General features: G+C 32.2%; 1 pseudogene; it reads right to left on the bottom strand.

Annotated features, from left to right (window-relative positions):
• Positions 1–10,060: 10,060 nt before the first annotated feature.
• Positions 10,061–11,627, bottom strand: LOC145166437 (serine carboxypeptidase-like 50 pseudogene; annotated as a pseudogene).
• Positions 11,628–20,150: the final 8,523 nt, after the last annotated feature.

Here is a 20,150-nt window from a genome sequence, read left to right as displayed (position 1 = left end):
ACCGGACATCTCTTACTCACCAACTCTAGATTTCTTTACAATCCTTCAACATTTCATTTCTGCTCCATCAAACAATGGCTGAATTTCTATGTGTGATTTCTAATGAGATTTCCAGCAACACCAAAGATGACCATCGTGTCTGGCTTTCCAATCACCAAACGACCAACATGAAAAAACAAAACTCATTTGTTCTGATATCTCAAAAATATCCCAAAAAATCCAACATTATAACCTAAAAAATCCACATATGAACTCAATTTGAAAACCAATAACTACAATAACTACTGTATTGGTATTTCTCGATCGTTTTTCATTCTCATCTTTCAAAAATCCCCAAAGAACCCACCATCATATCGACCTATGAACTATAAATGAAAATTCAAAATAAGGGAAATAAGCTCAAATTTAATTACCTGGAGAAACAAAATACAAGCCCTAATAGTCAGATTAATGAAGAAATAACAACGCCAAAAAAGGAATATGGCTTTTAAGGTGGGTTTTCATGGCAGGTAGTTGTGTTGCTAATGAAGAAGGTTGTATCGGAGCGACCATCCGAACAGGGGAAGGGGAGAGACGATTGCAGCCGAAGATGACTGGAAGTGTGCTTTGGTTCTGAACCCGGTGAAGCTGCATCGTCTTCGACGATGAATTTGATGTCTTCGTCATTTTACAGAAAAAGGGAGAGATTTGTTAAGGGGAAAGGGAAGCCGATTATAAAGAGGGAGGATACTGTGAAGATGAAGAAAGGAGGATAGAGGTGTGACGGATATGGCCTGGGAATTTGGATTATTGTGTTTTTCTTTTTTTAAAAAAATGATTAATAAATAAAATTAAATTAAAAAAGAAATCCATAAGGGTATAATAGTTTTTTTTACATCAATCAGGGACCAACGATGCAATAAAATGAAACTATAGGCACGGTCCGAGTTAAAAAAATAAGTTATAGACCAAACACGCAAATTACCCTAAACTTCAGGGATCATTCGTGTAATTAATTTACTCGGATTGTGGGAATGTTTTGGTGGGTTTTTAAATTCAATAAAGGATTTTAAATTTGGAAGAAATTTTGATAATGTCATAACATTTGGAATGGAATTAGAATTACGATTTTTGTAAATCTTGCATGAATTTTAAAGGATTTTGAAATCTATACACCTCATATGACAAAATTGTCATTTATTAATTTAGGACAAAATTGCAAAAATGGTCATTGTTGTTTGTCAATTTCTTTGAGTAAGGTCCCAAAAAAATTTATTAGCAAAAAATGTCAGTATTTGATGGTTTTGTTGTGGTTTTGGTCCCTATCTCGTTAAGTTCAACAGCTTAGTTGTTAAGTTTTGACAAAAGACGAATTTACCCTTAAGGACCATTTATGCAATTTTATCTTTTTACCAAACTACAAATACTAATTATGCAATTTTTCATTTTTATTTTATTGAAGTAGTGTATTTTAACTCTTTTAATTAATTCTTCTTTAACTTCTTTCTTATATATTATTTTTTTTATTGGATTATTATATATTAATAAATATTATTTTTAATATATTATATTTATATATTAATAAATATTACTTTATTTGATTATTAATTTTTTTGAATTTCTTCTTTCTTGGATCAATTCATCTTTATTAGATTATTATATATTAATAAATATTATTTTTAACATATAATATTAATCTATTAGTAAGTGTTATTTTATTGGATTATTAATTTCAATTAATTAATTTTTTTATTGCGTTAATTTTTTTTATTGGATTATTACTTTAAATTTATTATTTTTATTTACAATAAATATTATTTTTTAATTGCTTTTATTTTCTTTTGGGTAAATTACACCATTGGTCCCTCGTGCACATGCAAGAAAGCGTGTTTAGTCCTTATTTTCAAATTTTAACTCGGACCGTCCCTCGTATCGTTAAAAGGTGCACGTTACGTCTCTCGCGGACATAAAATGACTATCTTGCCTTTTTTTTTTCTTTTTCATTTATTTTTTAATTGTTTATAACTTATCTATTATTTTTTTATAATTATTATTTTTAGAAAAGGAAACATCGCTTAAAAAGGAGTTCAAACCCTTTTGGCCATCAACCACCTCCAGCTACAGTCACTTTTGGCTACCATCCACCTCTGGCCACCATCCACCGCCACCGGAAACCATCGCTTCTCTCTCTCTCTCTCTCTCTCTCTCTCTCTCTTCCTTATCTCATCTTTAAACTCCGACAACTCCCCTTCCCGTTCATTATTGCCATTCACAACCACCAACCTCCATAAAAACGACCATCGGGACCATCACTTACCCTACCATATCTACTAATCTTCACCTGATCAGACTTGTAACCCAAAAGAAAGAAAAAAGAATAAAGTTGAAGAGGAATCTGTGATTGAGAGATATATGGTCGAATGGTGGGGGGGGGACATAAAACCATACTCCTGCGATCGATTAAGAGGAGGAGGTGCAGGTGAAACCTACACTGTTCATCACCTTCTCCACCTTACACCTAAAATCATCCAACTACCACCCCTACATCGACATCGACTCCGAATGTGGAGCTCGATGGTCTCTATGTCTCAGCCACTCATCTCATCCACGATGGAGGCAGAGATCGATCTCTATACATATGTCGAAACGCACAAAGATCGATGACATCTATCGAAACCCTAGCCGAAGCCGATGGCAGGGTACATGTGACGAAGCCCTAGCTGACGGAGATCCGAGATCAAAGACTGAATCACAGGTGTAAGCATCGATTTTAGACAGTTCAAAACCACTTACGCCAGAAAAGATGGTGGTTAGAGTGCGATGTGTGTAAAACAGCGGTGGTTTCCATGAATGTGGTCGGAGTGTAAAACGACGGTGGCATCCACTGACGGTGCCTTAAGGATGAATGGTTTTAGGGTTTTTGAAGAGTTTGGAGAAGAAAGACAATAAAGGGAAGGTATAGTGGGTGGAGAGATGTGGTTGGGTATGAAATGGGACCACATCTTTTTTTTTTTCTTTCTTAATTAATAATAATGATAATAACATAAAATTAATTGGAAAAGATAAACATAAAGGGCATTATGGTCATTTCAGATATGGCAATGACTAATATTGCAACAAAAATGTGTATAAGGGACGAAGCGTGCATGTTTTAAACAAATGAGGGACGGTCCGAGTTAAGTTTTGAAAATAGGGACTAAATGCGCTTTTCAGCACCTGCACGAGGGACGATTGGTGTAATTTACCCTTTTCTTTTAATTGCTTTCTTTATTGTTTTAAATAAAAATACCAAAAAATTTCACCCACCCCACATCTCCTAATTTATTTTAAATATTTGGAAGATAACATATTTTGGACAACACCACCAGCATCATTCAGTCACCACCACCACTATAGGGTTGTCTCCAACCCATATATATATATATATATATATATATATATATATATATATATATATATATATATATATATACACATACATACATATAATTTTCAGTAATTATTCACGAAGTGAGATCATCGTGTGTATTTTAGTTTTTGTGTATTCACATGTATCTAAATTTTTTATATATTTCAATTACAACTTATGATTTTAATTTATGATTTTGATATATATATAATTTCCCTAAAAATATTTCTACACGAATTACAAATCCGAGTACTCGTTACTCGACAGTCGGCCAAACGAGTACCGAATAACGAGTTCTACAACCTTTCCACCACCTGTAGCGGCTATGGTGGTTTGAAAACCTTCGATCTAACATTTTCGCCATCGATGACGGTATCAGTAATGAATGGTCGGTTGGAGGCTGTATGTTTTCTGGGGTTTGTTGCGCATTGTGTGGGTAGCCGACCGGTGTAGTTTTCGTCAACAATAGCCGACTGTAGGCGATGATCGGTGATTTCCAACGAGATTATACGACGACGCAAGGTGCTAGAAGGCAACGAATGGAGGAGCTGACCAGGGGTGTTTGGTTCAAACCTCCTGGTGGTTGTAATAGAATATGGTTGGCTTAGTGGCTGATATAGAGGATTCTGACGGGTTGTGATGAGGTTGTCCTAGGTGGCTATTCGCGACATTGGGTGTAACAAGTTTATGGGGTTTCCGTCGAATAATCGATGAAGGTGATTGACGGTTGTCCCGTCGATTTTCGACGATAGGATGCGACACTTTTGCGTATTCTTGTGACTTTGTGGTGGACACAATAAAATTAAAAAGAATTACTATTATACATTATAAATTATTAATTCAATGAAATGATATTTATTATATATAAAAATAATTAATTAAAAGTTATAATCCAATGAAAAGAATTAACGTAATAAAATAATAAAAATATAAATAAAAGAAATAAATAAACAATAAAGTAATATTTATTAATAGAAAAACATTATATGTTAAAAAAATATTTATTAATATATATAATAATCCAATACGAAAGAATTAATCAAATAAAGAACAAATTAAAAAAACAATTCACTAAAAAAATAATAATAATATGATAAAATAATATTTATTAAGATATAAATATAATATAATAAAATTAGTATTTATTAATATATAATAATCCAATGAAAAAGAATTAATCAACTAAAGAAGAAATTCAAAAAAGAATTAATTAAAAAAATTAATAATATAATAAAATAATATTTATTAATATATAAATATAATATATTAAAAATAATATTTATTAATATATAGTAATCAAATAAGAAAGTAAATTAAAAAAGAATTAATTAAAAAAATTAATGTACAATAATTCACTAAAATGAAAAAGAAAAATTACAGAAATGGTCCTTATAGTTTGGTAAAAAGATTAAACTGTAGAAATGGTCCCTAGGGGTAATCCGTCATTTTCAAAAACTTAACAACAAGCTGTTAAACTTAACGCGGTGAGGACCAAAACTACAACAAAACCACTAAATAGAGACCTTTTTTGCTAATAAAATTTTTTTGGACCTTACTCAAAGAAATTGACAAACCCTAGGAACCATTTGCAATTTTGTCTTAATTTAACAAATCGAAACATCAATCTTAACCTTCAAAATGAATTTGACCATTGATTTTTTTGACCAATTTGACTATTGATCAAACTTGGGTGAAATTAGGGTTTTGGACTTAGGATTACTCCTTTGTTAGTTTGGGTCACTAAGTTACGCCAAATGATGATTTAGGTGGTTGGGGTTAGTTGATTCTTACAAGGACACATGTGTAACTGTGATTCTTCAACTTTCAATTCAGGTGAGTTTTCTTACTATACTATGTAGAACGTTAGGTCTCATGACATAATAGATTGTCTTTGTGACCTTATGTATGAAAGACTATGGTAGTACCATAACAATTGTATAAAAGACTACGATTGTATCATAACACTAGTATGAAAGACTATGGTAATACCGTATCACTTATATGAAAAGTTATAGTGGTAACATAACACTATAATGAAAGACTATGGTTGGTACCACAACAATTGTATGAAAGACTATGGTGGTACCATAGTGTAGCGCCCACAGATTCGGGATAGTCAATTTAGAGACAATAAGCGTCAAAAATGACTTTTGATAGATGATTATTTAGAATAAATAATCTTAACTAAGTTGTAGTATATTTCACAAGGTTTTCGTACATATAAAGAACGCCGAAATCCGAGTTATAACGAAGAAGTTATGACCTGTCGAAATTTCGCGACAAAAACCGGCACGACACCGGGAATCGTAAAAAGTGAATTTATGACAGAGTACTTTTTAGCCTTAGGGGTCTAAATTAAATTTGTAGAGTACGTCTCCACCTACGCGTGGATATAAAGAACGTCAAAAACGGAGCTCGTATGCAAAAGTTATGACCTTCCGAAGATGTAGTTGTATAAGAGCATGACACGTGTCAAAAACCCTAATTTGACTGGACTCACGACGTGAGCACTAATTCTCACGACGTGAGGAGTCAAAACGGAACTTTTCGAAGCTAGAAGATGCATGGCAAGTCTACGGAGTGATAAGTCAAAAGCTCACGATGTGAGTAATGGATTTCTCATGACGTGAGGAGTCAAACGGACACCATGCAAGCCTAGAACGCAGATGGCGAAGCTAGGACATGATCAGCCATGGCTCACGACGTGAGCATGCTTGGTTCACGTCGTAAGGGGCCAAAAATCAGCCTATAAATAGCCATTTCGACCTCAGCCATTCTTACACCAAAACCTCTTTCCTCTCTCTCATTTGTTGAAGCCGTTCCGCGTCCCGAGCCCGACGATCACGAACCGCTGACCATTTCTAGTTAGATTCTATCAACTCATGCTACTAAGGAGAGTGCATAGTTACTTTCATATTACACATAAATATTGAGTATTTTATATAAATTACATGTTATGTGTGCATATTATCTGTATACTTGTTATCTATGTTAGATGAACACTATTATACATGTTTTAAATGATTTAAACTGTATACGTATTTTATACCTATAAATTACAATGGGTAAATATGGGTAGATGAAAGATGAGTTGGATGATGAGATGAAAGGTGATATAGATCATGAGATAAGGGTGAGAGGTGAGAAATGAGAGAAGCCTTTAACCAAGCGTTGGCCCCGTCATCTAGCAGAGTATGGATGACAATCACAGACTATTCTAGACAGTCCAGTGGAACACTAGCAGGCTCCCTGTAACATCCGGATTTCCAGGTATCATAATTTAAGTATTTATTTTTGATTTAAGAAGAGGGACTCGACGAGTTGACGCCTAAACTCGTCGAGTAGGATCGCGACTGATGACTCAGATTAATGAAGGGACTCGACGAGTCGGCGAGTCGACTCGACGAGTCCGCGCTGTGGACGAAACCCTAAATCTTTGGGCCTGAGCCCTATTTAAAGGCACTTATGGCCTTCAATTGCGGCTACCTTTCCAGAAGAGAGAACCCTAGCGAGTTTGAATGTGTAGAGTGAGAGGAAGAGCTATCTTGAGTTTTTTAGTGTGATTTTGCAAAGGAGGAGAAGATTTCCAGCAAGAAGGACCAGAGGAGGTTGTTGTTATGAGTTAGTCAAGCAAGGAGCTTCATTCTGAGGTACCAAATCGAACCCTTCTTCTTCCCTATTGTGTAGATTCCATTTTTGGGGATAGGGCTTGAATCACTTCATTTTTAGGGTCTTGAATGCATCAAATCCCTCTTCCTAGTTGTGTTATTGATCTGGACCTTTCTAGGTCCATAGAGCCATAGAGTATGAAGCTTTAGTCGAGTAATCATAGGGTTTTGAAGCTAGGAAGCATTAATGGGGTTTCTATGGTATATAATGCAAGATACACCATGCATGGACTCCAAGTTCAGACCTTTACGTGATTTTTGGGTGTTAGAAGGCCAGATCTATAACTTAGAGAAACAGATCTGACCTCAGAAGGTCACATGAGTAATGCCATGGAGGAAACTCGCCGAGTCCATGAGAGGACTCGACGAGTCGGATCGGGTTGCCCCGCGATTCGTGATCATAGGTAACCCATCGAGTGAAAGGTTAACTCGACGAGTCGAGTGAGGCCTTAGGAGGATTCAGAGGACACGCATGGACTCACCGAGTCACCTGAGTGTACTCGACGAGTCTGGTCAAAGTTGGACCGTTGACTGGAGTGGACATCTGTTGACCTTGGGGGTTTGGTCAAACTGATTCATGAGAGGCCATGGAAGGGTAGAATGGTCTTCTACCCATTCTTTAGAGATGTGAACATCAGGAGAGTATTGATTAGATATATTATCATTTTGATAGGCGGAGGCTAGGTCGGGGATATCGAGCACGAGAGTTTGCTAGACATCGTACGAGGTGAGTCTTCTCACTATACATTACCTAGAGTGGTATTTATGTGCAGACCGGAGGGTCCTATGTGTTATGTGTATGTTTGAGATTATGTGCATTGTGATATTTGTATGCTATGTGTTATATAGACCGGACCGAAGGATCCAACGACTTACGAGGCCAGAGGGTCCTCGAGTAGACCGGACCGGAGGGTCCAACGATTTAGACCGGACCGGAGGGTCCAACGAGCTAGACCGGACCGGAGGGTCCAACGAGCTACGAGACTGGAGGGTCCCGCTGAGACACAGTAACCGGAGGGTCAAACCGAGTCATAGCCGCGAGTGGATTATGTGTTGTATGTGGTATTTTGGGGAACTCACTAAGCATTTATGCTTACCGTGTTATGTGATATGTGTTTCAGGTACTACCGAGGATCGCGGAAAGGCGCCGGCATGATTTGTACACACTGACAGAGGATTTTGTATCTGAGATTTTGGGATATGTTTTACCGTGATAACATTTGATACACTGAGTTGAGATGATTTATATGAGATATGTTATGTTTGAAAAATGAAAAATTGTTTGAAATTTTATGTTGTTACACTCGCAACCTGTAGGTGTTGTGAACGATGTGTTCACCCGGTGTACTCTAAACCCTGGCGATTATGCGACTTAGTGCCTGTTGTATAAACCCTGGAGACTATGAGACTTAGTGCCTAAACCCTGGCGACTATGCGACTTAGTGCCTCTTGAGTAATCCCTGACAATGATGGATTTCATGCCGATTCCTTAGGATGATCCTTAGGAATGAATGAACGAGGAATAGCTAATTCTTAGGGTAGATCCTTAAAAGTAAAGAAGATAATGGGGATGGGTAACTGGGTTGATTGTTTGATGTTTAAACATAATAATTGTATTATTGTGGGTTGAAAACCCTATGTACTCACCAGGTTTCCCAACCTGACCCACTCAAGCGTATTTGAATCACAGGCGCCGATACGGAGTTACATTACACTGAGAGATTAAAGAGGTGTAGATCACTAGTGTAAATGAATGTAAGTTCTGTTTATGCTTATGTTTCTGTATTGACAATGACATCCCAAATGTTTTACTGGGAACAAATTCCGCAACATTTTTATTTAAAAAAGTACTCTGATTTTTATAAAGCATAAACAAAAAATCGGTCTTTTCTGACCGCGAAAATGGAAAGGGGGATGTCACACATAGCACCAGTATGAAAGACTATGGTGCTGTTTGTTTTTTTAAAAAACCACTTCTGACCACTTATTGTTGTGTCGCGCAGCACTTGGCCCTTCGCAGCTGTTTGTTTTTTCAGAAGACTTCTGACTTCAAAACTGCCCCGCGTGTGCTGCGTGGCGCAACACTTGACCATCTGCTTCAAACCTCTTCACACCTTACTTTAACTTATTGCAGCAGTCTGCAGAGGTTAAAAAACAAACAGACTTTTTATTACATGTTGCAACCGTTTGATCCCCCTCTTCTGCTACAGAGAGTTGCAGAGGTGATCCCTAGACTTCAGACATTTTCGCTTCGAAAAACAAACGACACATATAATGAGACCATAGCAATTACATGAAAGACTATGGTGGATCATAACAGAAAAGTTTGCAGTGGGACTACAACAACGAAAGTGAGTGTAAGACTATGGTGGGATCATAGCCTTTACATGTGTATGTAGTATCTTGGTGAATTAACTAAACTTTGTACTTACTCGTTTAAGTTTAAATGTTTCAGGTTGGTCTGGAAACAAAGAAAATGACACAGTTTGATTGCATCACATCTATGGATCTATTTTGGAGTCTTCAGTTGATTTGATTTTTACTATCTTATTATTACTTTGGTTTTGAATATGGTTGACATATTTGAACAAATGGTGGCCTTATCATACTTTGGGGAATGAGATTTGAATGATTACTCTTATTTAAAAAAGAAAATTTGTGTTAGAAATTTGGGATGTTACATATAGGGTTTAAGGTTTCTATAGTTTTGTTTTGATAAAAAGAATACTAATCTATAATTGTTGGTATGGACTATGGAGGATGTAAGGAAGGAAAATGAAAAGGTGTTATAGTTGTAGATAACACATACATATAAGAGAATGATGAGGAGGCGCCAAAAATCAAGATGAAAACCTAAGAATAAGGAGGTGCTTTACTGGAAATGGTCCTAATGGTGCTGGGTAATGACATCAACAAGGAGTAAACATTATTTACTTAACAAAACCAACGGATCGACCTTGTATGCATTACAACATCACTTATGATACAACGATAACAATAATAGTTACAACAATAATAGTTTAAATTATCAAAGCATATGATACAACAATAATAGTTTCCAAGATTAAAGCGTATGATATCTCCTAAGCAAGACTCGAGTCTATAGATTTGATGCGTGCTTATTATTTCTGAAGTTTCCATTTTTACAACAATTACACCAAATTTAACGATCACTCGTAGCATTCTTGATAGCAAACGAACCTTTATCAAGAACCCAATCCTCAATCATGGCTTGAGAATTCACATTTTGATCGGTTGGCACAAAATGCCCAGCACCTAACACCACCACATGGCTCAAATTATCCCATTTCTGCACATACCCTGCAAGAACACCATTCACTCTCCATACATCTTTTTCTGCATCCAAAAACTTCCCAATCCCTTCCCACTTCATCTTCTTCACCCAAGATTCAACAGACACAACTCCATCTCTCAAATCACACTGCCCTTGATACAACAGTAACTTAGTGTTCTTAACAACAAACTCCACCATGTACTTCACACTCTTCATCACATCTGCATGCAATGCTGCCCCAACCACATCACTACATTCCTCAAACACCATGGATTCGTTCACTCCTAATGCCTTTTTAACTTCTGGATTCTTCAAGAACTCTTCTACCTTGGAATCGTAAGGACTATGCCTCCTGAAATCATACAAAGTAGCTAAACCTGTGATGTTTTGTAGAAAACCCAACACAACGATTCTTGCATTTCTAGCATCGATCCACTTACCAGCTTTTATTAGCTTGATAACCTCGAACTGAAGCTTCTCCATTTTGGTTTTTTGTTTTTCATTGATTAAACCAAGATAGTAAGTATGCGAAGCGTAAGTGTTGACTTGGGTTTCCGGATGAGTCAATCCATTTCCGATGGCCAATCCGTACAAATTGATCCGTTTAGAAACGGGTAAAAGGGGATTCTTTTTGAGAATGTAGTACCCAATTGATGGGACATATTTTCCAGCGTAACTCTCACCTGTAATGTAGATTGGACGAGATTTAAACGATGGGTCTAAAGCGAGAAACTTTCTGATGGCGATGAATAGATGTCTTGCTACAGCGTTTTGGTCTCTTGGGATTTCTTCAGGCGTCGAAGCGATACTAAACCCGGTTCCGATTGGATTATCAAGGAAAAGGAGACCGAATATTCTGTTCCAAGAGCCTGGATTAGGTTCGAGGGAAAGGTGTTCGACGTTTTGCTTCATTGAAGCTGTCACTCGCCATGGACCGAGTTCGAAGAAGTTTCCGGTCATGGACGAGCAACCAGGTCCTCCTTGAAGCCAAATGACAAGTGGGGTTTCAGAAAGAGAAGTGTCGCTGGGATTCTGGGCTTCATAGAAGGCATAGAAAATGGCGGACCCGGTGGTGGAATTGACCAAAAGGTAGCCGGATCTTGTGGGGAGAGCTTCTTTGGGGAGTGTAGACGCCGATGAGTGTGGTTGTAGGTGGTGGAAGAGAGTGAGGAAGAGGAGGAGCATACGGAGTGTTGACTCCATTGACGAGAGATCACTGGTTTGGATTTTGATCGCTTTGACATTTTGTAAGGCTGATGATTGCGCCGGCTGAGTAAGTCCAATACCAGAAGATGATTTATGATTTATCAATCAGATATCCTTCTATTTTTTTTCTTATAATTTTTTTACACATTTAATATTATTACACTTATCATATTTAATTAGATTATAACCCACGTTAAACGCGAAAAAACGCATAAAAAACATACAAACGTCTTTGAAATTTGTTATTTAAATATTATTTGTTTTTTCTTTTGATTTTGAAGTATACTTTGTTATTTTAGGGTTATGAACAAAACCTATATAATTTCGATTGTTATTTTAGGGTTATGTCCCGAAATATATAATTTTATTGAGTTCTAAAAACTATAAAAAAAATTATTAACAAAAAATAGTAACATGAACAATTTCTGTTATTTATAGCAACATACTTTCAAAATACGTTGTTATTTTTTATCATTTATGTTATCAACATGTGTATTACACAAATTTTAACCTATAAATGGATCTTAAAATTATATTATGTTCTATAGGGCATAATTATATTAAATGTCCTAACATACATAACATATATCAAATATTAAAATAAAAGTATATATTAATTTAAAATAATTAGTATAACAGTCTAAAAAAAACTTATATCTTATTAATTTTAATGAATGCATCTGCAATTATGAGGTTTGTCTAATGTGATATGGTAATAAATCAAAAGTAAGCAATGTCCATTTGCTGAACATATGGAAATAACAGTTTTGCCAACACCTCTAGCAAATAGAGTGGTTGAAGCATCTATAACAGTCCTCATGATTATACAAAGAATGAAATTAAAGAATATTGGTGAAGATAATAACGAATTAAAGTTGGTTAACAAATATAGAGATATAATCGGAAAACATGTGTCGTGATTTTATATTAAATAAAAATATATATAAAAAATAGATGAATTAAATCCTTTTTAATAAGATTAAATTAAATGATTGTTTCTAAATTGATAAGGGTACATGGTTTTGAAAAGATTTAAAGATAATATTTACTTATTAAACGATTTAATCATAAATGTATGCATTCTATATATTGAAACATGATAAATATACATATAATTATTTTGGAAAGTGTTTATGATTGGCGGTATAATTGGAATGATAATCTGCATAAATAAGAATATAAGATTCATGAAAGAAATTAAAATTTGTAGAGTATGTGCTCGTGTTGACAATTATACCCTTGGTCATAAGGAAATTACCTTTAAACTTAAAACAAATTGACAATAATAGACTTGGTAAACATAGTTTGTTATTTAAACTTAAAACAAATTGACAATAATAAACTTGGTCAGCATAGTTTGTTAGGAACAATAAAAAAAATTATTGTTATAAAATCTTGTTTCTGGAATAACAAACTCAGTGGCTTAAGCCAAAGATTAAGGAGATTACCTTTAAACATAAAACAAATTGACAATAATAGATTTGGCCAACATAGTTTGTTATTTAAACTTAAAACAAATTGACAATAATAGACTTGGTCAACATAGTTTGTTACGAACAATAATAAAAAATTATTGTTATAGAATCTTGCTTGTGGAATAACAAACTCAGTGGCTTAAGCCAAAGATTAAGGCATGAAAAATTAACTTTTAGGCCAAAGTCTAAGCGGTGAAGTCAAATATTGGGATCCAATTGCAGATTTGCAAAGTAGGATGATATAATGTGTATTTACTTTTAAAAAATAGTTGAAATATAATTGTTATTAATGATAATATGGGACAACATTGAAAGTGAAATTAAATTATGATCCATGTGGCAGAATATATTGAATACATGTTCATTTAGGAGATTGTAACATAAATGGTCCATATTATTTGTAAACATTGTTGCCTAATACATAGATATATTCCAGCATGTTGGTTTTTTGCACCTTGAAAACGATTGTTGCTGTCATGATTGTTGTTTTAATGAAGGAAAAAGTGTAAACGGCACCTTCACCAAAAAAACAGTTTTCAATTCAATAAAGACGGAAATCAAATAGCATTCGGCAAAGGAAGTTTGATGACAGAATGTGAATTAAGAAGAGTTAGAATTATTAAATATTTTAACACGAAAGAAAGGAAAAAATAAAGCAGTTTGCATACATGATAAACATATTCAAAACACCATTACATACATGATTCATAATATAACAACAAAAACAAACATTGCAGAGGATAATGAAACCTGTTATGGATGATGGATGATGGAAGTAGGCAACAGCAAGTGTAAAGAAAGGTTGAAGAAACAATTTTTTTTTCGTGATTGAGAGGTTGAAGAAACAATTTTTTTTTTCGTGATTTGTATGATACGTAATATTATATAGGGTTAATAAGGATATATAGAATGGTAAACAGTGATTTTATAAGATATCGATATCTATATATCATAACAAAATATGGAAATATGGTATAATTGGAAAACATGAGTCCTGATATTATATTAAGTTAAAACAGTTATAAAAAATATATGATTTACATCCATAATTAACAAGATATAATTAAATGACTGGATTTGAAATTGATAAGGGTACATGAATTTGAAAAGATTTAAAGATAATATTTCCTTATTAAACGATTTAATCATAAATGTCTGGATTCTATGTATTGAAACATGATAAATATACATATAATTATTTTGGAAATTATTTATGACTGACGGTATAATTTGAATGATAATTTGCATAAATAAGAATATAAGATTCATGAAAGAAATTAAAATTTGTAGAGTATGTGTTCGTGTTGACAATTATACCCTTGGGCATAAGGAAATTACCTTTAAACTTAAAACAAATTGACAATAATAGACTTGGTCAACATAGTTTGTTATTTAAGTTTAAAACAAATTGACAATAATAGACTTGGTCAACATAGTTTGTTACGAACAATAAAAAAATTATTGTTATAAAATATTGTTTGTGGAATAACAAACTCAGTGGCTTAAGCAAAAGATTAAGGAGATTACCTTTAAACTTACAACAAATTGACAATAATAGACTTGATCAACATAGTTTGTTACGAACAATTAAAAAAATTATTGTTATAAAATCTTGTTTGTGGAATAACAAACTCAGTGACTTAAGCCAAAGATTAATGGATGAAAAAGTAACTTTTGGCCAAAGTCTAACCGGTAAAGTCAAATCTTGGGATCCTATTGCAGATTTGCAAAGTAGGATGATATAATGTGTATATACTTTTAAAAAATAGTTGAAATATAATTGTATCATGCTGCAAAACAGAACTAATCAATATGATTCCAAACAAAATTTTCTTTTAATTAGGGTAAAGATCTTAAATGTTGACGAATTATAAGAAAGTTTGGTAGTAGAAATCAAAATTAGTACCTCCAAATCAGTAAGATTGCAATGATGGATGAATCCAGAAGTATAATCATAGTATGTGTAGGTGGTAACAATGCCATCGGTTGTGTTCTGACTACTGTCGTCTTCAAATTTGAAGAACACATTAATGTTTTTTTTACTTAATACATAACAGACTTAATTAATTCAGAAAGAATGAGTACCAAATATGCAGCCAACAGACCACATGTCAACAGCTGTTCAATAATGAGTAGCACCCAAAAGGACTTCTGGAGCTCTATACCAAAGGGTCAATATCTAAAATGATACAAATTATTTAGCAATCTTCAAATTTAACTTTTTTTTAAAGAATTTTAACCATTTTGTCAATCGAAATGGTACTTTTTTAAGAATTTTCACCCAAGAGGATTGTCTTCCCATTTTGTTTACACCTTGCTTCACATCCAACGACCTGTTTGATTTCGTTAATCGCAGTCAAATCCATAACGAATCAATACCATTTCGATTTGATTACTAAAAAACCATATATAGAAACATAAATCGGATATGCATAATATAAACCTAAAACCCAAATAAGAGTGATTCAAATCAAAATTCCCGTTAGAGTAATCAAAATGGAAAACCAGTTGCAGATTCATAAAAATTCAAATACCTTGAGAAGAAGAAAAACACAATGGAAATAATCTTTGGTAGTGAATCTCAATTTCAAGTTGTTGGTGACAAACACGATACAGGAGATGCATTGATGGAGAAGAACATGGATAGAAATTGGAGAGATCATCGGCTCTTAAGGAGGAAGAACATGGATAGAAATTGGAGAGATCATCGGCTCTTGATATTATCTTCATCAGAGAGAGAAAGAGGAAGAGAGCAATCCCTATTTTGGAGGGAAAATGGTTATAGATGGTAACAAAGGCGTATTTGTAGTTCCCTTTTGTTATGATGACATCAACGAAATTGATCCAGTGGTTTAAAATAATCAATGAAAAACATTGAAGGGGTCAGATTGTTTTAGATGATGTAATTAGGTTTCTGCTTTAATATATATAGAGATAAAATTACTATTTTCTTTATTATATTTGTCTGTCTTTTAAAAAATGATAAAAAGATGAACAGGAAAAAGAAAAAAGTGAATATACATTACAGCTTCACTTAAGCTTAGGTATTAAATCTAATGAAAATATATTGTTTTACTATATAAAAATTGCAGTTAGGGGATTCACGATTAACACTTGAAGATGTAGATTCAAGATCAACGTAATAGTTTTGATAAGGAAGCAAAAATATTTATTATCTTAGATCTTCGTGAAAGTGGAAAAAAGTAATGTTCACTAAGGTGAAGTAATAAACGATAATAGAGAAAAAAAACAGGAATATTAAACGATAATGGAGAAAAAAGAAATGTTATCGAGGATGATATATTTACCAAGTAAAAACCAAATCGGATATATTTACTAAGTTAAAACAACATATTTTATAAGTTTAGTACCTAAGATTAGATGAGACTTTAATGTATATTCTCTATCCCCATAAAAGAAATAAAAGGATCTTTAATTTTTCAAAAAAAATATTCAACTAAAAATTGTAGTAAAGCCTAGGTAGCTCATACATGTTTTTATCATTAACCAGAAAATTCACAAATTAAGCGGATTATAACTCAATCATTAACAGTGTTCATAATTCACTACTTGATTTTAATATGTCATATAATTATAAAAATATTCAACTAACTAAACTTATAACTTAGAAATGGTATTTATGAAATTTTCAAACACAAAATAATTTATATTATAATCATTTGTAAAAATATAAAGTATGTGTAACACAAGTGATGAATGAACAATGTTTTGACATGAGTGAGGGAAAGAAAGGTTAGACTATTGTTATCCTAATAAAATATAGACAATACGATGTGTGAGCAATAGACACATGTCGGGAGGGGGGGGGGGGGGGGAGGGGACCATGTATTTATATTTTTGTATATTATCTTATTTGTTGGTATTTATCGTTATCGCTAGGTTATACGTCATATGTCACTAGGTATAGTGTGACATCTAGATTATGATGTAAAGTTTGTAAGATGTGAGATAAAGTGTGTAACCCTCCATAATATAGGGGGCTATATTGTAAATATGTTTTTCGTATTGCAATCATACGATTGCAATTCAATTATGTAACCGGCTCTCTTGAGCCTATAAATAGGGCCTTTGCCCATATGGAATAAACAAGATAAGTTTGAGAGTTTTAAGACTTGATTTGATCTCACAGTTCTTCCTCTGTTGAAATAGTTGTTCTATTTCTGAATAGCAGAGCCCTCTGTTGAAATAGTTTATCTATTTCTGAATAGCAGAGCCCTATCCAACCCATCCATCTAATCATCATCAGGATCATTCATGTATAATCATCCGTTATTATCGTCGATTATATTATGTCGAAAAATTTGGTATCAGAGCAAATCAACTGTTTTTTCAATTTGGTATCAGAGCTAAGTTTCGTTCTTATCATTTTTATTATAAATATAAGTATTCATCCGTTCGTTCATAAGAAAAATATTCATCATGCATCATTATAAATGTTATTACATTCATGCATATTATTTGTCATACTCATCATAAAAAAAATAATAATAGATATAATAAACTTCACTATTATTTTTAAAGCTATAAACTATTAAATATGTCTCAAGAAATAGAAAATTCACCAATAATTATTAACAATGAAGAAAATGAATATGGATATACTTTTGACGTTTTAATTAATAAAAATAATATCAATAAAGATGCTATAAGAAAATCAAATTTTACACTATCCGAAAAACATAATTTTAGAAATAACACATTAAAAAACTTCTTTTCTAGAAAAAATATTATATATTATGGAAAAATTATAGGAGAAGAACCAATACCCATAGAATTAACTCAAGGAAATATCATTATACCTATAATAAATAAACAACAAATTAGAAATAGATTATCTAATATTAAAGAAATAGATAGAATAAAAATTGCTTATATTCATATATCAACTATTCAAGAAATTTAAAAAAATACTTTTAGTGACTTAGATACACCATTAGAATTAGAAATCAGAGATGATTGTATAATTAATAATCAAGAAAGTATTATTGCAAAAGGAAAAGGTAATCTAATTGAAGGAAAAATAAAATTTAATATTAATATTCAACTAGGATTAAGTCTTAAAGATAAAAATCTAAGTAATAGTATTACCGTACGATATAAATTATTAAGACAAAATTTTATGTTAAAAGGTAATCATCCATTTACTATTACATATCAAATAAATTATGCATTAACAAATTCTCATCATAGTATCACGTTTAAAACAGAAGATAGAATTTATATAGATAAATTATTTACCCATTTATTATCACTTGAATCACCAAATATGACTAATAATAAAATATTTAACGAAGCTAATTTTTCAACCAATAATAACTACTCCGTTAATAAAAAGAAGTCCAATTATAGAACCTCCAATTTCAACTATAATAGGTAGATCCTCCATCTCGGAATGTCAACCTACAACATCTACTGAAAATCAAAATGAAAAATTAGAAGATATTAAAGAAATGATTAGATCATTAAGTTTAAGAATATGACAGAATCATCTAGTAATTCCTTAAAATATTTTAAAACACTTGAAGGTCCATATCAAAATACAAAACCATGCATACCAGATAAATAAATGATTATAGAAATACCACAAAATTTACCACAAGGAACATTATATAATATTGGACTTAGTTCTGAAGAAGATAAACCAACAGGAGATAAATTAAATATAATTAGTCAAAAGTTAAATAATATTATAGAAATAGAAAGTTTACTTGTATTAAAACAAATTCCTGAATTATTACAAAATCTAACTCAACAGAAAATATTATTTGAAAAATATTTAAAAATAAAAACTATTAAAGAAGAACCACTTAATGAAAAACCACCACTTAAAGAAAAACCACTTACTATTAAACGACCTTTCACATGGTAAAAATAAATAAAATTATGAGCAACAAAACTCAAGTATATTGTAATTTCGATAATAAATATAAAGTTAATTTACTTAAAAAATTATGGAAAGATGTAGAAAACTCCACAAAACATTTAAAAGAAAAAGAATCTGAAATACATGAATTAATTTCTAAAAATAAGAATTATACTGCATATCAATTAATTAAAAATGGAAGACTAAAAACTCAAATTAATCATTTTAAAATAGTAATAAAAAATATTAACAATTCAATTAATTTTCTTTCAGACGCTTTAATAATTTGTTAAAATGAATTCAAAAGTACAAATTAATTCTTAAAAAGATAACATGCTTTGGACTAATATATTAAAAAACCATTGGAAAATAAACTCTAATATCTCTAAAACTATTCAATATTTAGAAAATACTTTATTATATGAAGAAAATTATTTATTAAGATTACAACCAGAGAAAGAAGAGTATAATAAGCAGCTAAAAAAGATATCTCGATTAAAAGAAGGAATTAAGATATATAAAAAATCACAAAATCGTAATTTAGAAACAATACACAATATTTCAACTATCCTAACAAACACAACTTGTTAATACGGAAACTTTACTAGAAAAAGTAGAAACATTAATATAGAAAATTTATAAACTAACTTTAATGAGTAGAAGAAAAACAAATATTAACCCAAAAACACATTTATTACAACTAAAATACAAGATAAAGAACTAGTTTCATATATAGATAGAGGAGCTACTTTATGTTTTGGAAGAAAAAAGATATTAAAAAATTGGGAAAAATTAGAAAAACCATTAAAAATTACAATTGCTGATAAATCAATTCATAAAATTTGGTTCGTAGGAAGAGACATAGATATAGTAATTGAAAAAGCACCATTTAAAACTTCAACTATATATCAACATGATTCGGGAATAGATTTAGTAATAGGAAATAATTTCCTTAAATTATATCAACCATTTATACAAACAAATGATCATATAAGTCTCAATCACCCGACAAAAGGTATTATAAAAACTGCAATTATTAAACATTTTGATCTTATTAAAATAATCAAACAAGAAGTTGGTTTTCAACTACGCATATTACTAACATTTGCTAAAGAAATTGCTGAAAACAACTTGAAGAAGTATGTAGTGAAAACCCGCTAGATCATTTAAAAAATAGAAATAATCAAGAAATAGTAATATTATTAAAAAAACCCTAATGATGAAGTTAATGTTC

The sequence above is a fragment of the Lactuca virosa genome, chromosome 3 (genome assembly GCF_052849685.1).
Source record: "Lactuca virosa cultivar CGN04683 chromosome 3, Lactuca_virosa_CGN04683_v6, whole genome shotgun sequence".
In the NCBI taxonomy this organism is placed as follows: Eukaryota; Viridiplantae; Streptophyta; class Magnoliopsida; order Asterales; family Asteraceae; genus Lactuca; species Lactuca virosa.
This window is presented reverse-complemented; position numbering and strand designations above follow the sequence as displayed.